At 37.4% G+C, this 22,924-nt stretch overlaps 1 protein-coding gene across 8 annotated transcripts in view; it reads right to left on the reverse strand.

Moving 5' to 3' along the window:
- The window catches only part of NBEA (neurobeachin), a 557,443-nt gene that overhangs the window by 150,286 nt on the left and 384,233 nt on the right, over positions 1-22,924 (reverse strand). The gene's annotated exons all lie outside the window — the stretch shown is intronic.

The raw sequence follows: 22,924 nt of genomic DNA on the forward strand, positions 1-22,924 counted from the left end.
AACCTTTCTGGGAATGGAACTCTTATAATAAAGCATCGTTATCAATTACACTTGACTTTCTGATGTAGGATTTTAAAAATATATCTTAAGGGACATAATATATGAAAGCACAAGACTGCCTATATCTTATTGGAAAGTATTATTAGAATATTCTTCATTTTGTGCCATAACTTCCATCCATGGGTTTTAATTGTGTACTCTAGAAGATCACATATAAATATACTTATTATAAATGACAGGCTTTTTAGAGGAACCTATTATGTCCTGCTCCATTCCTATCTACCACCCAAATGAGTCTATTCAGTAGCCTAAAGTAGCCTCAGTTCCTTCAAATCACATGATATGGTTTCCATATCATTTATGAATCTTGAGATCATTCAGTGTTCACTAACTTGGTTTGTGTCACCTATAGATTGATTTTTAATATAACTCCATTGTGTCAGAGAAAAATCTTGGTATGATCTAAATCCTAAATTTATGGAGCCTTTGAAATGGTATAACATATGGTTTAGCTTGGAGAATGTCACATGTGCACTAGAGAAGAATTTTGTTGTTGGGTGAAGTGTTTTATAGATGTCTGTTAGGTCTGGATGATTTACAGTGTTGTTCAAGTCTTATATATACTTGCTAATCTACTGTCTAGTTAGTCTATCCATGATTAAAAGTGGAGTCTTACACAATGTCTATAACTATTATTGGAGAACTGTCTGCTTCTCCCTTTAATTATGTCAGTTTAGCTTCATGTATTTTGGGCTTTGTTGTTAGGCACACATACATTTATAATTGTTATATCTTCACAATGCATTAACCCTTTTATCATTATAAAATGTCTCTCTTTACCTGTAGTGAGATTTTTTTTTTTAGTTTAAAAGGCTATTTATTCTGATATCAGTGTAGCCATTCCAACTCCTTTATAGTCACTGGTTGCACGTGACTTTTGTTAACCTTTTATTTTCAACGTACCTGTATCTTTGAATCTAAATGGAATCAAAGCAAATACCTGACAGCATTTTATTGTATATACATAGTTGGATCTTGTTACTTTTTAAAAAGTTCACTCTCCGTTTGAATTATTTAAACCATTCACATTTAATGTGATTATTGATATGGTTGGATTTATGTCTGCCATTTTTCCTTTTGTTTTCTATAGGTCTCATGTCTTTTTTCATCTGTTCTTCCTCTACTGTCTTCTTTTGCATTAAATATTTTCTAGTGTAACGCCGTAATTCCTTTGATAATTTTTTTAAACAATATATACTTAAGAGGTTAAAAAAAATGATTTACTGCTAACTTTTAAGTAATATATATGCTACTGCATATGATGAAGTATACCTCCAAAGGTAAAATTGCTGCTATTTTGGCTAATCTCAAAGTTAAATAAAATACAAAGAACTGAATGATTTTAAAAGAGAGTGGGCAGAAGAGGCTTTAGAAATCATCTATTCCAATGTTTTCATCACATAGGGCAAGAAACTAGATGGAGAGGTTAACTGAACTCATTAATAAAAGTCGTATAGTTCATCTAAAATAGAGCAAACTCTAGAACCCAATCATTCTAATTCCTAGTCAAGGGCTTTTCTCACTTTATTGTGAAACTAAAGGAAGTTACATGGTGACCAAAGACTAAAAGGAAAAGTATTTTGGGCAGTTTTACGTACCTCGAATGAAACAGATGTGACTGACTCCTATCAAAATATCCTGAGTGACCCTTCGTCAGTATTGGAAACAGGTATGCCTAGTGGATTAAGACTTGGGTTGATGCCTAAATAGACTTTCATATACATCGGAGACTTTTAAAAGAGCATGTGATTGCCCTGGCTATAGGAATAAATTTATATAAACTCTAGTATCATCAGCTATTGATAATAAAACTGTTTTATTACATATCTCAAAAGTATTCAAAATACTAAACGAAATAATTTTGTCAAGTGTTTTTTTTGGCTTCCAATATTCCAACAACCCCTTTTAGACTCATTTGTCTCCTTTTGTGCAGGTTCTGGTGACTAACCTTGTTTTCCTCCCATTTGCTCATTCTACTCCCTGTGGTTTTCACTTTCAAAAGTTCTTTTCCTCTCCATCCAAAATCTTATCACTTTTAGAGAATTCAATATTCATACAATCAATATTCAATCTATTTTAACTTAATCTTAAAATTCCTTGACTCCTCTGAATTCCAACAGTCTAGGTCTATCCAAGGTCAAATTCTGCTTCATGATCTATTCTGTCTACTATCTCATTGACTCATCTACTTAGCAATTTTACTACATCTACCCCTCACTCTCATCTAGGGTTGCTGGACAAAGTGCAGAAGATTTGTTCAGACAAACATTGAAATGTTCACGTGAAATTCAAATTTAACTGGAAGCCCTTATATTATCCTATGCAAAGATTTTGGGTGGAGTTCAAAAGAAGAACCTTTTCATACGCTAACCGGAAGTCCTCTGTTTCCGTATGCTAAGCCCAAAAGACTTCCAGTTTCTTCATCATTCCATTTTCTTCCAGCTTATCTTCTGACTACACTTTCTTCTGTTCTATTTCAAACCAATAGTCTATCAGTCCGATCACAAAAGTACCTTCAATTCTTTCACATCCATATATCCTTCTGCCATAAAGCTGTACACAAATCCCCATCCCTGGATACATTCTGTAATTTAGTTTCTCCTGTCTTCCACATCTGGGTGGCGGAGTAACGTGGATAATTTTGACTTTACTTAAATTGACATGATTATGAACTCATGGTTTCCATCATGGTGGGCCTTTACTATTCCACCTCAATCTTTTACTTGTTTTTGATCAGTGTGTTTACCTCATATTCCTTTTTAGGGGTGATTTAAACAACCGAGTCTCTCCTCAACTCTAACCTAAGTCCCGGTGCTTTCTACTGCCAAGATAAAACTGAGGCTTAGTTATACACTCTATCAACTGATTAAACCATCCTCTATAAACTTATCTGTATTCACGATTGCCTTCCACAATGCAATACGTTCTTCCTGGTATTTTTCTAGACCTTCTCCTGTCTATCCCAAACCAAAACTTCACGCTCCATTGTTATTCTTACATGTGGAACACAGTAAATAAAACATAATAGTCATAAAAGTGTAGAGTTTACCTTCAAGGAAAACTGAACCATCTCTCAGCTGTCTCTAGCCTCAAGAGAATCATATCATTTCCTCTGTGAGTCTTGGAGATAGGCACCTATGAATTGGCCCTTTTCAACATTAGCTTTTCTTCTATTTCTCCTCTCTCTATGCCGTGAATATGTGCAAATCTCTTAAAATTTATCCTGCATCACCGCATATTTGCCACACTATCTTTTACATCTAGTTTTCTTCAAAGTGTATCTTACACTTCCGTTTCCCCTCTTTACTCTCGCACCCCACTATAATCTGCCATCTGTCTCTACGATTCCACTGATAACTGATGTGGAGAAACAAAGAACCTTCCATCTTACGTGACCTCTGTGTCAACTAAACTATTGTCTACTACCTTTTACTAAAACTCTTGTTTTCGGCTTTTGGGACGGTCCTATCTCTTGGTCTTCCTCCTTACTTCTCTGAACATCATGTCTCAACCATCTCCTGGGTTCTCAGGGCAATGTCCTTGTGCCTTTTCTCATTTTATATCGTCTCCTGGTGTCTTTCAAGCACTCTTAAGCCTGTGACTACAGAAAACATGATGATGAATTAGGGGTCTTTCTCCTCAACGTCAGAGTTATGTATTTAGCTGCCTTCTTGACTTTTCCTCCTGGATAACCCACAGTTCAGTGGTTAAAACTGATCTCACAATCTTAAAAAACTTGTTCACGCTCCAATATTTCTGTATCTCACTTGGTAGAGCTTTTGTCCCCGTCACTGAGGGAGGGAACTTTAGAATCATCTTGGGTACACCCAAATACTCGTTTATGATTTCTCTACCTTTCTCACGTGGCTCATGGTGGAGGCTCTGAGCTACACACCCCTTATATCAGTTCGCACAATGCTTTGAAGACAGAAAGATATAAAGTGAAAAAATTCTGCTCAATAAATGTCTGCTGATAGGACCAATGTATTCATTCTTCAGGGTTTTCATGTAGAAAGCTTCCTTGGATTGCGTTCACACGTCTCTCCTTTATGATCCTTAGTAATTTCTCCTTTCCCAGTCACTTAGTACTTAGCTCACTGAACTGTAACTGTGCACTCAGTAGTTTGTAACCTGTTAGCCCGAGAGCTCTTTGAAGGTGGGAATGGTATGACTAAGGCATAGTTGAGAACCCAGGACATAGTCGATCAATAGCTGATAATTGAATGATCTAAGAAGTTCTTTGCCTGTGCTCCCTGGAAGGGTTAAAGAATGTTTTCCACCATCATGTCTCAACCATCTCCTGGATATTCTTTCTCTGCTGGGATAATTTTTAGGAAGCATTACAAACTGCATTTTTAAAACTGCATTTTGTACAGACATGACTAGAAATAGTACAGAATAGAAATGAGCAGTCTTATGTTCATGCAAAGGTAAGATGTCCATTTTCCACCAGCAGCCAGATGATTATAATTTTATAATTTTCAAATAGTGCTTATACGCATATTTAATACTGGAGAGTTCATAATTCATGAATATTAGAGTACTAAAAATATTTATTTCAAATCTCTCTACATTTTCCTGAATGAAGACACTTATTTGAATTGTGCTGAGGGGTGAGTATCTTCAGGGAAGAATCTATTCCATAACATAAAAAGGTTCAAACTGTTACTTGTGGTCATCCGAGGCAGGAAACAGACCCAGGAATGGCTTCTTTATACAGTCTTAAGACACCAAGATAACTGGGGCATCTTAAAATGGCTGCGTAGGATCTCAACCTACTTACCAAATTTTGATTTTTATTAATTATCAGGAAAGAAAACGGAAGCCAGCCAGTTCGTCCAGGGGACTCGATATGTGATATTATTATAGTACTCTTGGATGAAATATGATGTATACAAGTTAGTTTGTCCAGTTTGTTTGTAATTAGTCTACAGAAAAATGGCTATGGTGATCGTTGTTGTCAGTTTTTCCCGTAATCGCTAAATCGGCCTTCATCTTCCTACAACATTTTTGATACTTTAAAATTAAGATACGTTTTATCACCCAACAGTTATGTATTGATCAACTACTATGCATATAGTCCTATACTAGGCATTCTGGGGTACGGGTAAAAAGAAGAGGAAAATTTTGCTTATCATCCAGGAATTCTGACTCCATTTGAGGGACATAAGACTTTTACCAATTTAAGTAACTTTTTTTTTCACAGCACTCATATACAATACTTGAAAAGTCAAGTGCTATAAGATTACTGAGAAGGAGAGACCACTTTCAATTAGGAAGATCATTAGATACATTTGATCTTAAGAAAGAAATGCAATTCTGAAGGGTGAAGAGTAAGAGGTAAAAAAGGCAGAGAAATAAATTTGAGAATCGTGTTAGAAAAATAATCAGTCTATAGCAGAGAACACAAGGATGGATGTCAAGAAGTTAATGTCGGAATATCGCTGTGACCAGATAGTCAAATACCCTGAACGCCAGGAAGGTTTTCTTTTCTTTCTTCCCTCCTTCCCTCCCTCCCTCCTTCCCTCCCTCCTTTCCTCTCATGAGAACTGGGAGTCAATCTAAGGTTTATGAACAGGAGATTAATGAGACAGAAGTGGTCTCTGAGAAAGTCAATCCAGCAGCCATCTTCATAACGGGCCAGAGAAGGGACAGACAGAAACAGGGAGCCACAGGCCAGTAACCAAGTGTTAAGACCTGAATGAGGGCGACGGTGGTGGGTGTGACAGAATATACGTGAAAGATCTGGGAAAGAATGGGAATTTGCAAGGCTTGGTGGTAAACAGGGCATGGGGTGGTAGAGAAGCAGCAGCAACAGGTGAGGGAGGCGTCAATAATGACTAAGATGTCAAGTCCCTGAAGTTATAACAATGGCTCAGGCCGATGACAGAAACAAAGGGAGAAATGAGAGAGAGCAGCCGACTTCTACGTGAGGGGAAGGAGGTACAACAACATGGAGAGGACAGGCACATCGATTTGGAAAAGACCCACCAGGAAGTAGAAAATGACAACGATGAACGAACAGAGAGGTATAGATTTGCGACACATCTACATAGAGATGATAATTCAAGCTATCTAACTGTAAGACGAGAAGTTCAACAGTAAACTCATATTTAGGGGGTTATAGAAGAAAGAAAAAAAAAGAAGTCAAGTTAATGGTACAAATCATTCAGTGGAGTAAGAGGAAAAACAGGACAATGAATGGCAGTAGTGAGTAGAACCTATTAGTTAAACGCATGGATGTTGAAGTCATCAAAAATGGCTTTAAGTCCTGGCTCTAGCTAGAGGACCTTAAATAACTTTCCTAAGCTTCACTTTTTATCTCCAAAAATGAAATAGTAATACCTACCCCTCAGAGCACTTATCGCCACCTGACAGGCTACATATTTTCTACTTGCTTATGTGTTTACTTGTTAATTTAGTGTCTCCCAACTGGAATGTATGCTCCATTGTCTAGCGCTACTTGTTCTCAGCTCTTTAGAAGATGAGATAGTGGATGCTCCAGATGCCAATTCTAGGGCTGTAGGAAAAGTCCTACTCAGTACTTGCTGCATACGTCAGGTTTTTAGCATGGGGTCTTGCAGAGAATACGTGTTAAATAGCTTAATATTTTTGTTAAGAGAAGATATTCCAAAAAAGAGGAGGAGGTCATAATGTCAAGAGGCCATGATGGTTTGTGAATTACGAGATTAAAATAACCTCAAGTGCAGTTACAATAGCATTACTACAAACATAACATTCAGCAGAATCACCTGATTACCTCCTTGCCTTCCCTCCGGCTTCCCTATCTTTCTCCTTCCTTTTCTTTCCCCACCTCTCCCTCCTTTCCTTTCTGCCTTCCTTCATTTAAACAGGTCTTGTCGAGTACTATCTATAAGCCAGGCACTATTTCAGACTCTGGATATGCAGCAGTGAAGAGACAGAACCCTTGCCCTCACTGAGAGCTTATACTTAAATTGGGGAAGAGACATTAATCATGATAAATACCTAAAAACATGTTAGATAATCATATGTTTTAGGGGGGGAAAAAGGCAGAGAAGGGAATAGAGAGAGTCCAGTGGGGTGTACTGCCATTTTCGATAGGGTAAACACCTGAAGGGTGTGAGGAAAAAGTCACGTAGATACTGGGGACAGAGTTCCCACAGGGGACTCGGCAAACACACAGACCCTAATGTGAGCGTGTGCCACGGCGCTCAGCACAGACGAAGCAACAGTGAGGGTGGCAGGTGGTGTCAGAAAGGTTGGTGGGGACCACGGCGGAAAAGTGTCAATTGCAGGTCTGCTAAGTGACTTTAAGGATTTAGACTTTTACTCTGAGATGGGAACCCGTTAGGGAATTCCGAACTTAAAGGTGGCACAATCTGATTTTCTTTTCCTTTAACGAATCATTCTGGCTGCTGTGTTGACAAAGGAGTGCACGAGAGCTGCAGGAATGGCTCTAAGGCAGAGTACTGACCTTGGACTTCGACCTCCATGTGGTTAGGATACCTCTTGGACAACTAATGGTACACATAAGAGATGGTGGCGACCTGACCAGGATGGAAGCGGCAAAGTTGGTGAGTGGTGGGCAGATTCTGGAAGATTTTGCTGATGAGCTGGCCATTGGGGTATGAAAGCAAGACAGGAGTCAAAGATGGCAGCCCAGCTGTTGGCCTAAGCAGCTGGAAAAAAATAGTTGCCATTTACTGAGGCACAGGCGACTGCAGGAGGAGCAGGCTGGAGGAGGGTGGAGGGCAGGTTTGGGTATGTTATGTTTGCTATGCATCTTCCAGATGTGAGAATGTGCGGGGGAGACAGCTGGATAAATGAGCTTGATGTTGAGGGGAGAGGTCTTGGCTGCGGATATAAGTTTGGGATTCATTAATGTGTTTTATTGGGAAATAGAGGCTGAACAATCATTTATTCATTCATTCACCATCGAGTATCTGCTCGATGCTATCAAAACGACCAGCAAAATTAACAAATTCTTCCATTGGGAAGTACAGGGCAGATGATACTTATTCAATTATTCATTCGACAGAGATCCACCTAGGCACTATGCAAAATAAGCTCAGGGATCTAGAGACAGAAAAAGTTGGATTTAAATCCTAGTTCTGCGGCTACTGTATGGACTTGGGTAATACTAGCTGAAACAAAATTCTGATTTTGATGTGCGTTAATTCACTGAATGCATGCAACGATCCTTTGATGTAGATATTATTATCCCTATTTCATAGGTGAGAAAACTTAAGATAAGTTTAGTGTTATGACTATGGAGTCTGGATGCCAAAGGGCTGGCTGAAAATCCTCAGCTCTGCAAACTCCTAGCTTTGTGAACTTAGAGCAGCAACCTGACTTTTCTGTGTCCGAGTATCTTAATGATGAAATGACAGCAGCAGGATCTACTTCATGGTGACATTGAGAGGATGAAAGGACAGTAATACAGATGGAGCACCTCGCACAGTACCCGGCACATAATAAAAACTCGATAGTAACTAATTTTATCAGCTTCATTCTTTGTCACATTTAAAGATGTAAAAATTCACTAATAAAAAAGATGTTCTTGAAACCCAAGCAATAACAATGACCCGCAACTTTTTTCCTTCAAGATTCTGAGATGTGCTATTTGAATGTTTAGCTGCTTTTCAAGCAGAGGGTAGAATCTGAGGAAGAGCAATGTGCAGGTCAGGGTTCACAGTTAAGACTGTAGTTATCAGCAGTAGCATTAAATATCTTGTAATGAGAATCGAGGCTTCAACTAGTTCCAAGGTCAGTACTCGGAGTTGGTGATCTACACTATTTTAGGTATTTCTGTGCATCTAATAAAGTGGTACTTGCCCTTAAGGTATTTATATCTGGGTTCTAGAGTATGGCGAATATTAAATATTGGGATCGACAGGTTAAAGTCACAATTCTTAGAGGATTCCGCCACAGTTTCTAGACAACAGGAGACCAAACGGGACGAAGGTTACAAAAAGCACCCACACGAAGAGACTTCGGTACCTTATTTACTGAGCGCAAGGTTTAATAAAGTTATAGGCTTCTTTTGTCGGCAACTGTGTCTGTCCTCATTCTAGTATGCCCTCAGTAAGCCACCGGATCTTAACCTGCACAAGAGAAGTGCCACTCACTGGAACAGTGATAACAGAAAAGGAAAGCAAGTCGATGGGATTTAAAGTGTTACAGGCCACCGAATCACCGACTACGTGGTGAGGGCATGTAGAGAAATGTCACTCCCAGCACTGCTGGGACAGTGAAGCCATATTAATGAAACAGCTTTGAAGCATGAAGCCTATTCATAAGGACCTAAGAAAAATCTTCTGATTTCCTTGGTAAACCTAATTCAGACATAGAAATCATCCATTAATAATTTTAAATATTTTACTTGTAGGTTTTATTTCCCAGTGGTACATTTTCTAAAGAGGCTCTTTTCACTTGATGTTTTCTACCCCATTATCTGTTCACAAGTGCCATCAACATTTGAGCCGTAAGCAAAAACGAAAGATGGCGAAGAACTGGCATTGCCCCCAACCCAGGGGACTAACGAATAATCTAAACTTTTACTTTGAAATATGTTTCTCGGCATTTCAAATACCTAATTTATTTTTAATGCCCATCAAACAACCATAAAAATAGAGTAGCCGTATCAACAGTGTCAGGAAAAAAAATAAGTGTCATAGATTATGAATTGGAGAATTCTTGGGAATCAGACAAGACTATAAGAATAAATCATTTAGAGAATTAGCTGTGTTCCAAGCTTCATTAGATCTAATTATCCCTCAAATATGCTCAGCAGAATGCACTTCGGTCAGCTGGGACTGACATACAATAGAACAGGCAACTTATAAACTCCTCGAAGCCCAGACAGAGTTCATGAAACAACTGCCTGTGCATTCAGATTCATGTGATAACACTTCTTATTGCATAAGCCACCGGATGAAACAGATGGAGCAGCTCCTCACTTGAGAATGTCTCTTTTGTAAAAGCACTGGACTTATTTATTCTCCATTCAAAACATAAACCGCAAGAAAGCCAAATCTGAGGCAAGCTGTCTTTGTGTTTTATTACCTAGATGTCACAGCTATAGTAAATAAAGTGTTAATGAAATATCCTCACTTAGAAAAAAAAACTTGGCAAATGAAAACATGTGCTTACACTTACAGAAATTTAAGGCTTTAAAATAAATAACACAGTAACAAAAAGTTAATAAATGCTTTCTTTTCCACAACTCATAGTGACATAAGTAAAAGAAGTGCATTTTGTATTTTATCAATTACTTACTTAATACTGGTCACCTTTAACTACTTAATGTTCTGAGCATGTTTTTCCAGCAGCGTCTTCTTTTAGTGGAGGCGTCTTTACTCTGTATCCACCGACTTGCTCTGGGTTACTGTGTATCAGTTCTAGGCATCGCTTTTGAAGAAAACTATAGAGTAGAATAGGCTCTGATTGGTGAGACTACTTTAGCTTGATAAAAAGTTTTCACACTGATTTCATCTTACTAAATATTATCACTTGTAAAAAGCATTTACCTCCGCTCATGCTAAATTATTTAGAAATTATCATCAAAAAATAAAAATATTAATGAAGCGATATGAAAATTATTCCAAAAAATATTATAAGACTCTATGAACACCTGTATTATTAGTTTTTTTCTGTGCATTGTTCTAGCATATGAGAAACTTATAGATTCCATTTGCTGGCAAAATGTTGACAAAGCAAAATTGATAAAGATGACAAAATATAAAAAGTATATACTCTTCATACCAAATGGGACTGAATAGTTATATAATTTGATAAAGCCACGAAAAAGTAGTATTTCAAATGTATGGCAAAAAAAAAAAGAAAACTATATAAAGTCTGTGGAATATTTAGCGAATTTAACTATCAACGATCTTATTAAGTGGATTAGCCTCTTTATATACGTAGGCTGAGCAAAACCAGTAAATTCATTACAGTTAAATTCCATTTTGCTATGGATGATATATATGTAGCCTATGACAAATTTTAAGGAAGAACTATCATGCCTATTACTATTAGTATGTATTCAAAACAATAACATACCTTGTTATGATATAAGTCAAACCATGGAAAAAAATAGCTAAAAAGAGCACGATAAAATGAGTTGGCGATATCGAAAAGTCATGTAGTTAGTACCCCAGTAACATATATTTAAATAAATAAGATACTAGTTTGACACATAGCTCAACATTTGTCAACAGTGTTGTGAAGGCATTACCCCCCAGAAACTAATATGACCAGGTTTCACTCAGAGGTCTCTTTACATTCGCAAATCCATTCTGGGAGTAATGAATTCCAGGCGCTACATCTGAAGAAAATGATGTAGGGGAATGGGTCCTGAATGGCGAGATGGCTTAAAATATGCTACAGGTAAAATGGCTGAAAGCTGAGAGCCTATTCAATTTGACATCTTAAATACTGAATTTAAAGGATTTGTATTTGCTAAAAGGCTAAGACTACCGAGAAGGAGGAAAAATGGCACCAAGAGATGAAAATTTCAAAAAGAAAGATTGGGTGCAATACCAGGAAGAGCTTTCTAACCATCAGAGCTGCCTATAAGCGTAAGTAGCTATCTGAGCAGATAATGAATTTCTCATCGATGGAGGTAGGAGCAGAAGTTGGATGACTATTCCTTAGCAACATTCCAGAGAAGATTCAGACAGTTAATGAGGCGGTTGCATTATTCTCCTCCTGCCCTGAGATAAAATGTCTGACTCACGAAGCGGAATTCATTTCTTCTTCCCAGCACTAATTACATGATACACTTTGACAAAATGTTCACTGTAAATTCTACCTAATTTTTACATATGGTAGAATATTTACAACTTATTAATCATTAGTACTGATCGTTAATTATAAGTAGATTTCTATAATTACAATAAAAATAGAGCATTTACAACACAAACAGAGGTATCATTGAAAACATCCTCATATTGTATAGTGTCTGTACCAAAAAAAAAAAAAAAAAAAGCAAGGAATAAAAACCAACTGGCATTCACATAACTTTCTTAGAAATGACTGCACTTAAATTCATGATAAGAGAGTTTTCAATGTGTCTTGAACTGAAAGATGGACAATATTGCAGCTTGTATAACTAACTCATGGATGTCAGAGAGTAAGACGATGTACAAAGAAGAAAAATCTATACATATTTTGCTCAAGTAATTGCTGGAGTAATTATTTCTCTTCATCACTTTTACAAACGTATAGCTCATTAATCTTAGGTTTTGCAATGAAATGGTTCTTCAGGTGAATTAATCCAATTTACTATTCATTAACTAGTACATATATTTCCTCAACAGTTTCTCCCTATATGATAGATCGCTACATTATCATAAAATAAAACTTTATAACATAAAAAGGGTCTCAACATTTGCTTAATTAAAAACCTCCTATAAAGAACTTAATCTGTATGACTCATCAAACGATCACATTCTTAATGTAAATGTCAGCACGATCACATTCTTAATGTAAATGTCAGCCTGTAGTTTCTTTTCAGAATAACACTTACTTATATCCTAGTAGCAGTCGCTAAAGGTTATTCGGGGTACAGACAGGACACACTCGCATGCATTCGTGCATAACCACACACACGCACGCGCCTCCGCACATATGGTCTACAGTAGTGCTAAGAGCAGCCGCAGTAAGACAGACCTAGGTCTGCAATTACTAGCAAGACCCTTGTTACACAACCAATCTGTCTAAACCTCGGTCTCTTTAGTTGTAAATGGGAACTAGTATTTGTTGTGAAGATTAAAATAGATTAAATTCTCATTAAGTAGCGGTCCCCATTCTTATCACCCGTTTCTCTCAACTCAAAAAATTATTTTAACTATCAAATGTATTAATGCGTGTAAAATATTTTGTAAATTAAAAATAACGTTGCAATTGTAAAGCATTACCTCATTAAATAAGCAATTTATCATTCTGCATTACGTTATGGTTAACAGTATTGGTTATTATTTTTAATAATCCACGTAGGTATATATGCATCAGAACACAGTAACAGATTCCAACAGAACAAATTAATAACTTAAAACTAACGCTCAAGTTTGAAAACAGAGAAGACAATTATTAGCAACAATTGTTCTCTAAGTCATTTTGGAATAATCCACGGAGTCCTAAAGATATAATATAACCATTTATTTGTAAAAGGCTGGACCTATCGCACAGCAGGAGAATAGAGGTTTTACCATTGAGCTGAAGAGAGAGAAAGAATGCATTTTATCCCAAAATTTCACCAGCCTATTTTCTGGCCTAAACAATTGGGGTAATTTTCTCAATAATTAACACTACCTGAGTTATATGCAGAGTTCAAATACATACACACTCTAGTGTGGTTATGAAGTATATCTTACCTAGAGTTTCTCATTCAAGAATATTATAGCATTCAAGAGTAAAGCTTTGGAAACTACACAAAAATTTGGAAATTCAAAAAAAAAAGTGAGTTTGTTTTTTGATATATTTTTTTAAAGATACAGATATTGAAACTATCACAGCTGATCATTTCATTCTGACATGAGTTTAAAAGGTTAAGTTACTCTCTGAAGAAAGGTAATCTGGTTGCCTTTCACAGCAGCCTGTGAGCTCTGCAATCTGCATAGAGAGGGGCATTTGTCATCATTAGCTGAGCTGTGACAGCTGGCACCCAGAGTGTCCCAGAATCAAGAAGTGGCAGAGACACTCTTGGTTTAGGTTGCCATTAAGTATGGTAGGTTTCTTGAGGATCAAGTGTATTTTATGAAAAGATTTGTGATGTAAATAACAGCAGTGAACATATTTGAATCTTCTGTAACATGGATAATACAATGATAGCACATAATTAGCAGGTTGCCTCTAGACAACAAGATGCCAGATTAAAGTATGAATAAATATCTACTGCCTGCCACTTAGAGAGGGAGGATTGTTTTCAGCACCCAAATAGCTCCAGCAGAGTGTTTTTTTTTCCAAGGCTGGATTAGGATGATCAATTGATTAGGTATATTCAAGAAAACAGATTGAAGATGGAGAAAATAATTTTCAGACATATTCTAAATTTAGCTGTAAACAATGAGTAAATCCAAAGACTAAGCACACCCAATATAGTATCCATCCTTTTGATAACATGAATATGAAATTTTAAATCATCCACAGAGATACATTACTCCAACTCTTTGAGGTATATATAACTGATAATAAGTATTTTAAAATATTCCATGCCAAACATTTAAAAAGAGAATATTTTAACCACATGAGAGCTACTAGAATATTTTAACCATGTGAGAGGTCTGAAATAGCTGTGATTAATATATCTAGAAAAGAATTTTTAAAACTTTAAACTTTTATAGATGTTTGTCTCGTTAATAAAAACCTATATAAAGCAAAATAAAGTTTAAATCAAGAAATAGGGAGATCGGATCTTTGAAAAATTAGAATGCTACAATCCCTTGAAAAAATCATCAATATTTGGAAACATAATCAATAACACTAGGTTTTATATTATTATGTAAACTAGTTTCCCACAAATAAAACTAATTTTTGTGTTAATGTAAAATCTATGCAAATACATGCAGTCATTTATCAGGAAAGCTGACAAGCATTCCATATTGGAGGGGGAAATGAAGCTGCCTCAAGAATACAGGCAATTAATTATTTCTGTATTTTTTCTTCTTCTGTCTTGAGGCACAAAAGTTATCCATCCAGTTAAAACAGCAAATGAAATAAAGAGATTTTTTTTTTTTTATTTAAACACATACGGCTTTTGCCTGCCATACTGATCACCACAAGGTCTACAGATGCCCGTGGCTAAATTGTACACTGGCAGATGCACACAGGGGAAAACTGTGCTAATGCAGCGTGGAAAGCACAACAAATGAAGAACTGAATTCGCTAGTAAAAGAAAAAAAACCAACATCAACAAAAAGCAAAAACACCAAAACCAAAAGAAATTCACTCTTTTTTTTTTTTGCCCCAGTGAGTTATGTGATTTGCTAATAAAATACACGTTGAGGTTGCAAAAAAAAAATGTAACCTTGGTCTGTTGCAAAAAAGTAGATAAAACACAATTTTAAATGAGTGAAGGTGCACATTATGTATGTGAATGGCTCAGCGATAGATTTTTATTTATAAAGATAGAAGGGCTAGCGATTTAAAACTTACCAATTTCACAATGAAAAGTTTGTGACATTCAAAACTGTCATAGTATGTGACTGGATAAATACTGTCGAAATTTCCAGGGATTTTAAAAACCCATTTAGCTGCAGTCTCTTAAAGTATTATTGAACCGTCTAAGGGTTATTATGAAACAGTCTTGCAGAGGTGATATTACATTCTGGTGGCAACAAGAATCCTATATTTAGTGGCTATTTCCTTTTAACAAGTTAACATAAAAAATGTATAGAGGCCAATTCAATCTTTTACTATCTGAAACACTGGGGTTTGTGCGTGTGTGTGTGTGTGTGTACGCGCGCGTGTGTGTGTGTACATACAGCCTGTATACATAGGCTATTTTGCAAACCATAAAAAGAGTATACTTCCTAAAAATGATTTAAGATTATTAAGAAAGCAATAATTTCTTTCTTAATAGGCCTGTAAGCATGCATAACATTAAAATTTCTATCGTAATTGCCAAATAAAAACACGGAAAGCATTTAAATAATTTTATATCTTGGGGGAAGAAACAGAAGACTAGTTATACCATTCCAGGTTGTAAAAAAGGCAAAATACTTGGAAGAGCATCATTCTCATTAAACATATTTACACTCCTACAATTTAAGAATCTTTGGAGTTATTTATAATCATCTAAATCTAAATGACAATGTATATTTGTACAAAATTAGGATTAGAAGCATATGTTCCCAGAATACGTATATATTAATTAATATTAGCTCTACTAAACTTCTTGGCCTTGTCCCCCAACATTCAAAGGAAGGATTAATTTACTGAAACTGTCAAAGCAAAATGTAATTTAAATATTGAGATGAGATTTATTTCTCTAGTGACATAAAGCCAGGATCATTACACATATGCCTCATATGTTGCTATCTTATATAAAGAACCCTTTTCTTAATATTTTGACGTGTAAACTGTAAACTATATTCACAAGTCTAATACCTACATTCATGCTAGCATAACAAATATTAGCAGTTCCTTTGAAAACGCATCTTTTGCCAAGCAATTGTAAACCTATTGTTTGTGTATCCGAAATATCATTTTATATTATGCCTCTACTTCAGTGCTGCTCTCTGATTAAAACTGGTCTTAAATTAGAAGCATGATAAAGTAATAAATAATGGGGGAATAAAGGTGTTTACAGTTTAAAGTTTTTTGATATAAAACTTAAATACTCAGACATTTATAAGCGAATCATAAAATTTACAAAATAAAAAATTAAACTGGGGCATAAAGAAACTTTTCTGTGGCAATAGAAATTGTCTATGTCTGTGCCAGACTTAATGCTATATGACTGTATATATCTGTCAGAATTCACAGAATGGTACATTCATATGAAATAATCATAGAATAAGATAAAACTGCATACAAATTAGACCAATAAACTTGACTTTTTGTATTTCACATAAAAATAAAAAAGCTCTACTTTTTATTTTGGTGGATTCACAACTTTTTATTAGAAACACTATGTCTTCCAGACTCTTTATGCTTTATGTTTTTATTTGATCTAGATGGTTAGATAAAACGATGAAACATATAGATTTAAAAGTATTAACTACTTCTTAGTATTTTTGACTCGATATTTTTGACAAATCATTACGTGGAAAAATTGTGCTTTCAAGAAATAATACAGTGTTATAATAAAATGCATTTTATTAGAATAGTGAAAATAATCATACGTAAGTGGAAATGAAATATTTAGGTGGTCTATTCTCAGACAATGTTGCAATCGCCATATCTACATGTAAAGCTCTCAAGGAAATTCCTATTTATAAACTAATTTTCTTTTTCTGTAAATCATTTATTTTGTTGCATGTAATATACGTGATAAAAGATAATACCTTTTTTATTTAATGTAATTTTCTTTTGAATTATTACTCCAGTTACTGATCATTAAAAAAGTAAATTCTAGTTTAGAAGAATTGCTGTGTTCATTAAAAAAATAAGCAGCAAACCTGTAAATTAGAAATAGGAAAGGTTATTTTAAGCATGCAATCGCTAGAAGTTGATTATCTCCATCCATATCATACTTTAGTCTCAAGGTCATGTGGAATATTTTCAGTGGCTTAATCACAGACAGTATGGGACAGTAATGAGAGCTATACGGTCTTGGGTGACCCACCACAGATGTACAGATTAACAGACACTAATCACCTCTGATTCCATTGTTTTCTCTAAGAGCAATAAAACTCTGGTGTATTAGGAGTGCCAAGGATGTAGTCGCATATGCAAATATGTGTAAGTCCCTGTGAGTTACAGGTTAAGGAATATCTAAGTTTTCATTTTTTTTTCATATAGAAAAGAATCACATGAGCCCATTTATCTTGTCAGAATATGTCTATAATATCCCTATGGAAAATATTAGCTAAAATCTGACAATAGTAATATAAGTTTTATAGTTCACAAAGATAACAGGGACTTTCTGAAAGGTCTATGAAGAACTGGAATATTAGAATCAACACTTCTGCCAAAACAATAAATGAATGACTAGCCCCCTTATCTTTAAATGTTTGGAAAGGGTTAGATCACACTGATTTTGAGCAATAAGAAAACATTTTCGTTGATAACTCCTCCTCCAATTTTTCTGTTTACAGATGCAACTAAACACATCCTGTGCCTCTGGGTACACAATCAAATGAAGTTAGGGAACTGAGACAATTATCTAAATAATCCAGGTTTTAAATTTGTTTTTCTACCCCAAAAAAAGTTTTATAGACAGTTATCCAGAATCACCTCAAACCTGCAGATCTAGCGGTAGTGGCAATTCTTATAAGGTAGACATCTGACTTCCAGCTTTAATCTGAAAGTTACTTTCTTTTCAACGTTTCTCAGCGCCGAGAACAAGTTTACTAAGCAACACTGCAGGAAAAATAAAAGCATCCCCCACCACGAATGTGACGAGATCGTCATGTCCTATGGGGATGAGGAAAACTGAGGCAACTGCCTTGACCACTCAAGTGAAGAATTAAGGAAATAATTTTTAAAAAAATCAACCACCAATTATCAGGATGCTCTGGTTGAAGAAATAAAGTAGGGTCAACATTGTGCAAACAATGACCTCAATCCTCTGCTTTACTTTGTTATAAACCTGATATTAAAATATAAAATAATCGTTTTAAGAAATCATTGAACCTTTTGAAGCTCTCAAGCTACTTTGTTTCAAGTGTTCTTGTACAAGGAGTCACAACAGGAAGAAAGGTATAGATGCCATCAAAGTGGATTACCAGAAAAACTCTCTGTATTTTACTTTATTTAATGTGACACATAAAGAAAACCCTGCACAAATATCTGTCTTTAATTTCTCTAGTGTAAAAAAAAGAAATATATTGTGTCTGGCAGAATGAAACAGATGAAATAGCCTGGGTGCATTTAAAAAAAGAAGAGGGTGGGGGTAGAAATCAGATGCTTAAAATGAGCCTTCAAAGCCACTCCAGCAGCAGGGATAAATAATTCAATAAACTCAACTTCATATTCTTTTTATCTCCCAAGTGTAATAAGCACATATTAAAAAAATAAAACTTTAAATTCATGAATACTTGTGAACAGACCAGCAGCCAGTAGATAATGAAAAAACACAAAACAATATCTTTGTGAGCATTTAACATGTGTGTGCATATCCTCCAACAGATACATTTTTCCAGATGAAAGGCCACAATTGCTTAAATTTATGAACATGTAATTTAAATTAGTTTTTTTTTAAACACAGAAACCTTGCATTCCTACATATCTCAACATAATAGACGTTTTCTTTAAACCTAATAAGGTGACTATTTATGCATTACTTTGTTTATCTGTTAATTAGGGTTACAGAAGGGGGAATAGCTTTTCTAGGAAATAGCACTTTAGGAAACATTATTAAGCATCACCGTATTTAACTGTTTTGTATTCACTAATAGTACTAAAATTTCTGATAATGGCATGCTTGTGACTTTTTTGGATTTTTTCCCTAAATGGTTATCTTTTAACTCAAGGCTGCCTAGTAAACTAAGTAAATGAAATGAAGTCAAGTTGGTTAGACCTTAAAATTCCAAATACTATTCAAACGTTAAGCATCTCAAACTATCATTAAACCATGAGATTCTTGTGTTTTGGGTTTTTTTTTTCCCCCCTTCAACTAGGTCAGTGTTCTTCAATTATCATTCTATTATTAGCTCATGTCAAAGATGCCTGCACAGGATACCACTGAAAACAATGAACATTTCTATCCTCAAGCATGGGACGCATACAAGCTTTCATTCCAGTACGAAGGACCAAGATCATATTTATATTAAAAAATAATAATAATTTAAGTAAGATTGGTGTCATTTAAGTTGTTTCATAAACTTTTCACATAAGTAAATGAATTGATTTTAAGCTATCTCCCTGTATTACATAATCATTTGAAAAAACTCGATGAGTCAAATGATACGTCAAAAAATTTTTTTCCCTATACAATAGTTAAATAAGTTACTCCTACGAAACAAATCTACTTCCAAAACTTTGATTTAAAAAAGATGAATTACACATGTACACAAATGTACTCTATATTTTAAGTTCCTCTCTATAGGTTATTTCAATAAAAAAAGAATCAAGGGATAGAAAACCCACTCCTCTGAACGGTTTAATTTGTCCTTGGACAGTGAGAGGTGTCTGAGATCTTGGAAAGACTCAGCTGCAGAAGGCCATTCGTTTCACGTGTTCGGTGTAATAGACATCACTGTGTCGCAGCAACAAGCAGCATTGGCGCTGGAGCGTTATCCGGGGGCGCCCAGTTCACCCACAGCGGTAGCAGCGGGTGGGTGAATCCTGTGCCGTGTAGGTCACCGTCAGCTCCCCGTGTGACGGGTGCTGAAGGGAGCAGCTCAGAAAATACAGTCCCGGGGTCCGTGAAACCCAACGACTTCACTTCCCCGAAACACTCGAGAACTAACGAGCTTCTTGGTCCTGTTCTCACCATCCATTTTTCTTCTTCAAAGTGCAAATCGTTAGTGAAAAGGCCCCAGTTACACCAATTAGTTTGCACAAAGTGCTTCGGTGTTTAGCTCCGCTTTAACCCAATTAAGCCGCACAGTGAACCCCGAAGATGCGCCACCTGCGCGCCTGGCTCCAGCGAGGCCGGCCCGAGCCCCTCGCGTCCTTCGCGTTACGCCCGCCTGGACGGGTGCGCCACGATCTCCGGAGCCGCCCCGGGGCCCCGCGCCGCAGGCTGCCTCGCGTCCTCGACAACCGGGGGTATTTGCAGGTGGCCCAGGAAATCGAGGGGCGAGGTCTTGGCCAAGCAACTTAGGCCTTGACCCCGGGGAGGGCGCGCGCTGGGCGCACAGGGCCCACGGCTGGCGACCTGGAAGCGCTGGCTCGGCGGCGGCCCCACGTGGGCCTGGGCGGTGGCGGGGGGCTGAGGGGTGCGTGGGCTGAGGCCGGGGCCTGCAGCGGTTGTGGGGGAAACCCGGGACACCAAGGAAGGCTTTAAAATAACCCGCTCGTAGGAAAAATAAGGTCTAAGGGACAGCGAGCAGAGGCAGGAAAGCAGGGTGGCCCCGAGTGCGGAGCAGCGGGAGAGACAGTACCAACGGGAAGCCCACGGGGACCTGCTCTGGGCGAGGCACTGGAGGGGCTTTTCTCCAGAGACCAAGGCACATCTTCGCCTTAGTGGCCGCGGGTTCTGCGGCTCTGATTTGCCTCCTTTTCCAAATGCCAAAAGATAGCAGTACGTTGACGCGCAACGCCGGCAGGTGGGGAGGGGCTGTCCCGTGTTCCCGGTCCCCCTAAGGGAGTGGAAGCTTCGGGGCGGGGGTGGGGAGGGGCGGCCAGAGCAGATGAGTACCGTGAGCCCCAAATCTTTAAGCTAAACCGGAATCTATCGCTCTTGGAGCACGAGAAAGTAAATAATAGGTGGCTTTGTGTGGTGCTGTACCTGTGAGCCCCCACCCTGACCCCCCAAATCAAAAGCTTGAGCAAAAAAACCTGAGAGCTCTGAACAGGATCTTGTTAAAAAGTGGCTCTGAAAGAAAGTGCCTACAACCTGTTACCCGGAGTTAGAGAATTTTGCTGGAAATGTTCTTAATTTGAAAGAGATGGCATATAAATGAAAGGTAGGCGATTAAAAATTTGCCTAGGGTTTAAAAGCATTACATAACCCCTAAGTATTATTTCTTTCCTTTCCTGTACATTAAGGACACAACTGGTACCACCAGAAAAAAAAATTAAAAAGCTCTATATAAATCAATTTCCCCCTCTTGTTTCAACGTTGCAAATTCAGAAATGTTGATTTCTTTCAAAATGTTCCAAAATGCTATTTAAATTTAAAACCCTGATGACTGCAAGTTCATTTTCTTTTAAAATCTTAATCATTTTCCCTTAATCAAATCACATGAAATAGTATGAAATCAGAAGTCTCAGGTCACCACTAAGGACACTTAAGAGGGAAGAGATATCCTTATTTTTACATCTGTAAACAAGCCAGAAAACCCAAGCCTGTGAGTGTATTCAGGACCATTATCTGCCAGTAGGTCTCATCTCTATGATCTCTCTTGAATGTCACATATTGAGATACAGCTAACGCACATTAAAATAATCTCTCCATCACACAGATAACTGGTTGTTCAAATATTTCTACCAGGACATACAAAGCTTACTGTCCTACTTGCCGTGTTGGGTAAGTCTACCAAAGTACAAAGTACACCAGTGAATGGGGGGTGGGGGGAGGGATGTACTAAACATTTTTAAAAACATCTTAACTTAAACTGGAGTAGACGACATCTAACAGACTCAGCAGTAATTTTCAGATTCCTATTAAGAACTGCACATGAGGAGCAAACAGAGGTAAAACACTACATAACATTAAAAAAAAAATCATTCTAGCGTATAGGAACACCCAGAAAATCACGCAGGTATTAATCCACGTAAAGACAACTTCCACGCACATGTAAGAGCAAACTTTCACACCTGCATTTAAAAGACCTCCAGGTTAACAGACATTAACGATCCTCCTCTAAACGCGAGTTAGTGACTTCTGTTTTAGAAAACCCCATCTAGTTCCCTAATTGATGGACGACCATTAATACACCTGTATTTGCATTTCGGAGGTAAAGAGACAGGCAGGTTTTTCAGCGCCGAGGAGACCCACTTTGCCAAGTCTGTTCAAAACGTCAATATGCTTCGAGTAATAGCAACGCCGAGAGATTCCTCTCGATTTCCAAAACTGTCAGGCGGCCTGGGCGGCTTTCTGCCGGCAGCAGCTCCTACCTTTAGCTCGTGCGCCTATATCCTTGAGGGGGATTAATTAGCCGGGCTGAAGCTGAAGGAGGCTGTCGTGACGAGCCCAGTGGCGATTGGCCGCCAGCCTGCCTGGCCCTGCCTTTATAATTTCCACACGAGTGCATCTGGGCTCTGAGACAAACCGACAGCAGCTTCCCCTGACACAGACACGCGCACACTCACCCCCGACACACACACTCGGCACACTCTTCCTCCGTCTGATGAACAGTCCTGCACACACAATGATTCCGGGAGAGCGTCAATAAACGCGGACGGGGTTGATTATTTTGCCTCCTGGAAGAGCTTTGCTGGGTCTCGACGCAACTTTTGTGTGTGTTTTTCTTTCTTTCTTTCTTTTCTTTTTTTTTTTTTTTATAACTGAGAAGGTGATCTCTGCGCGCCTCTCTCTCCCGCCACGATTCTTTCAAAGAGGAAGAGGGGCAGCGCGAGGGGGGCGAGCAGTGTTTTCACTTTAGGG

This window comes from Pteropus alecto, unplaced genomic scaffold, assembly GCF_000325575.1.
Source record: "Pteropus alecto unplaced genomic scaffold, ASM32557v1 scaffold16, whole genome shotgun sequence".
NCBI classification, from domain to species: domain Eukaryota; kingdom Metazoa; phylum Chordata; class Mammalia; order Chiroptera; family Pteropodidae; genus Pteropus; species Pteropus alecto.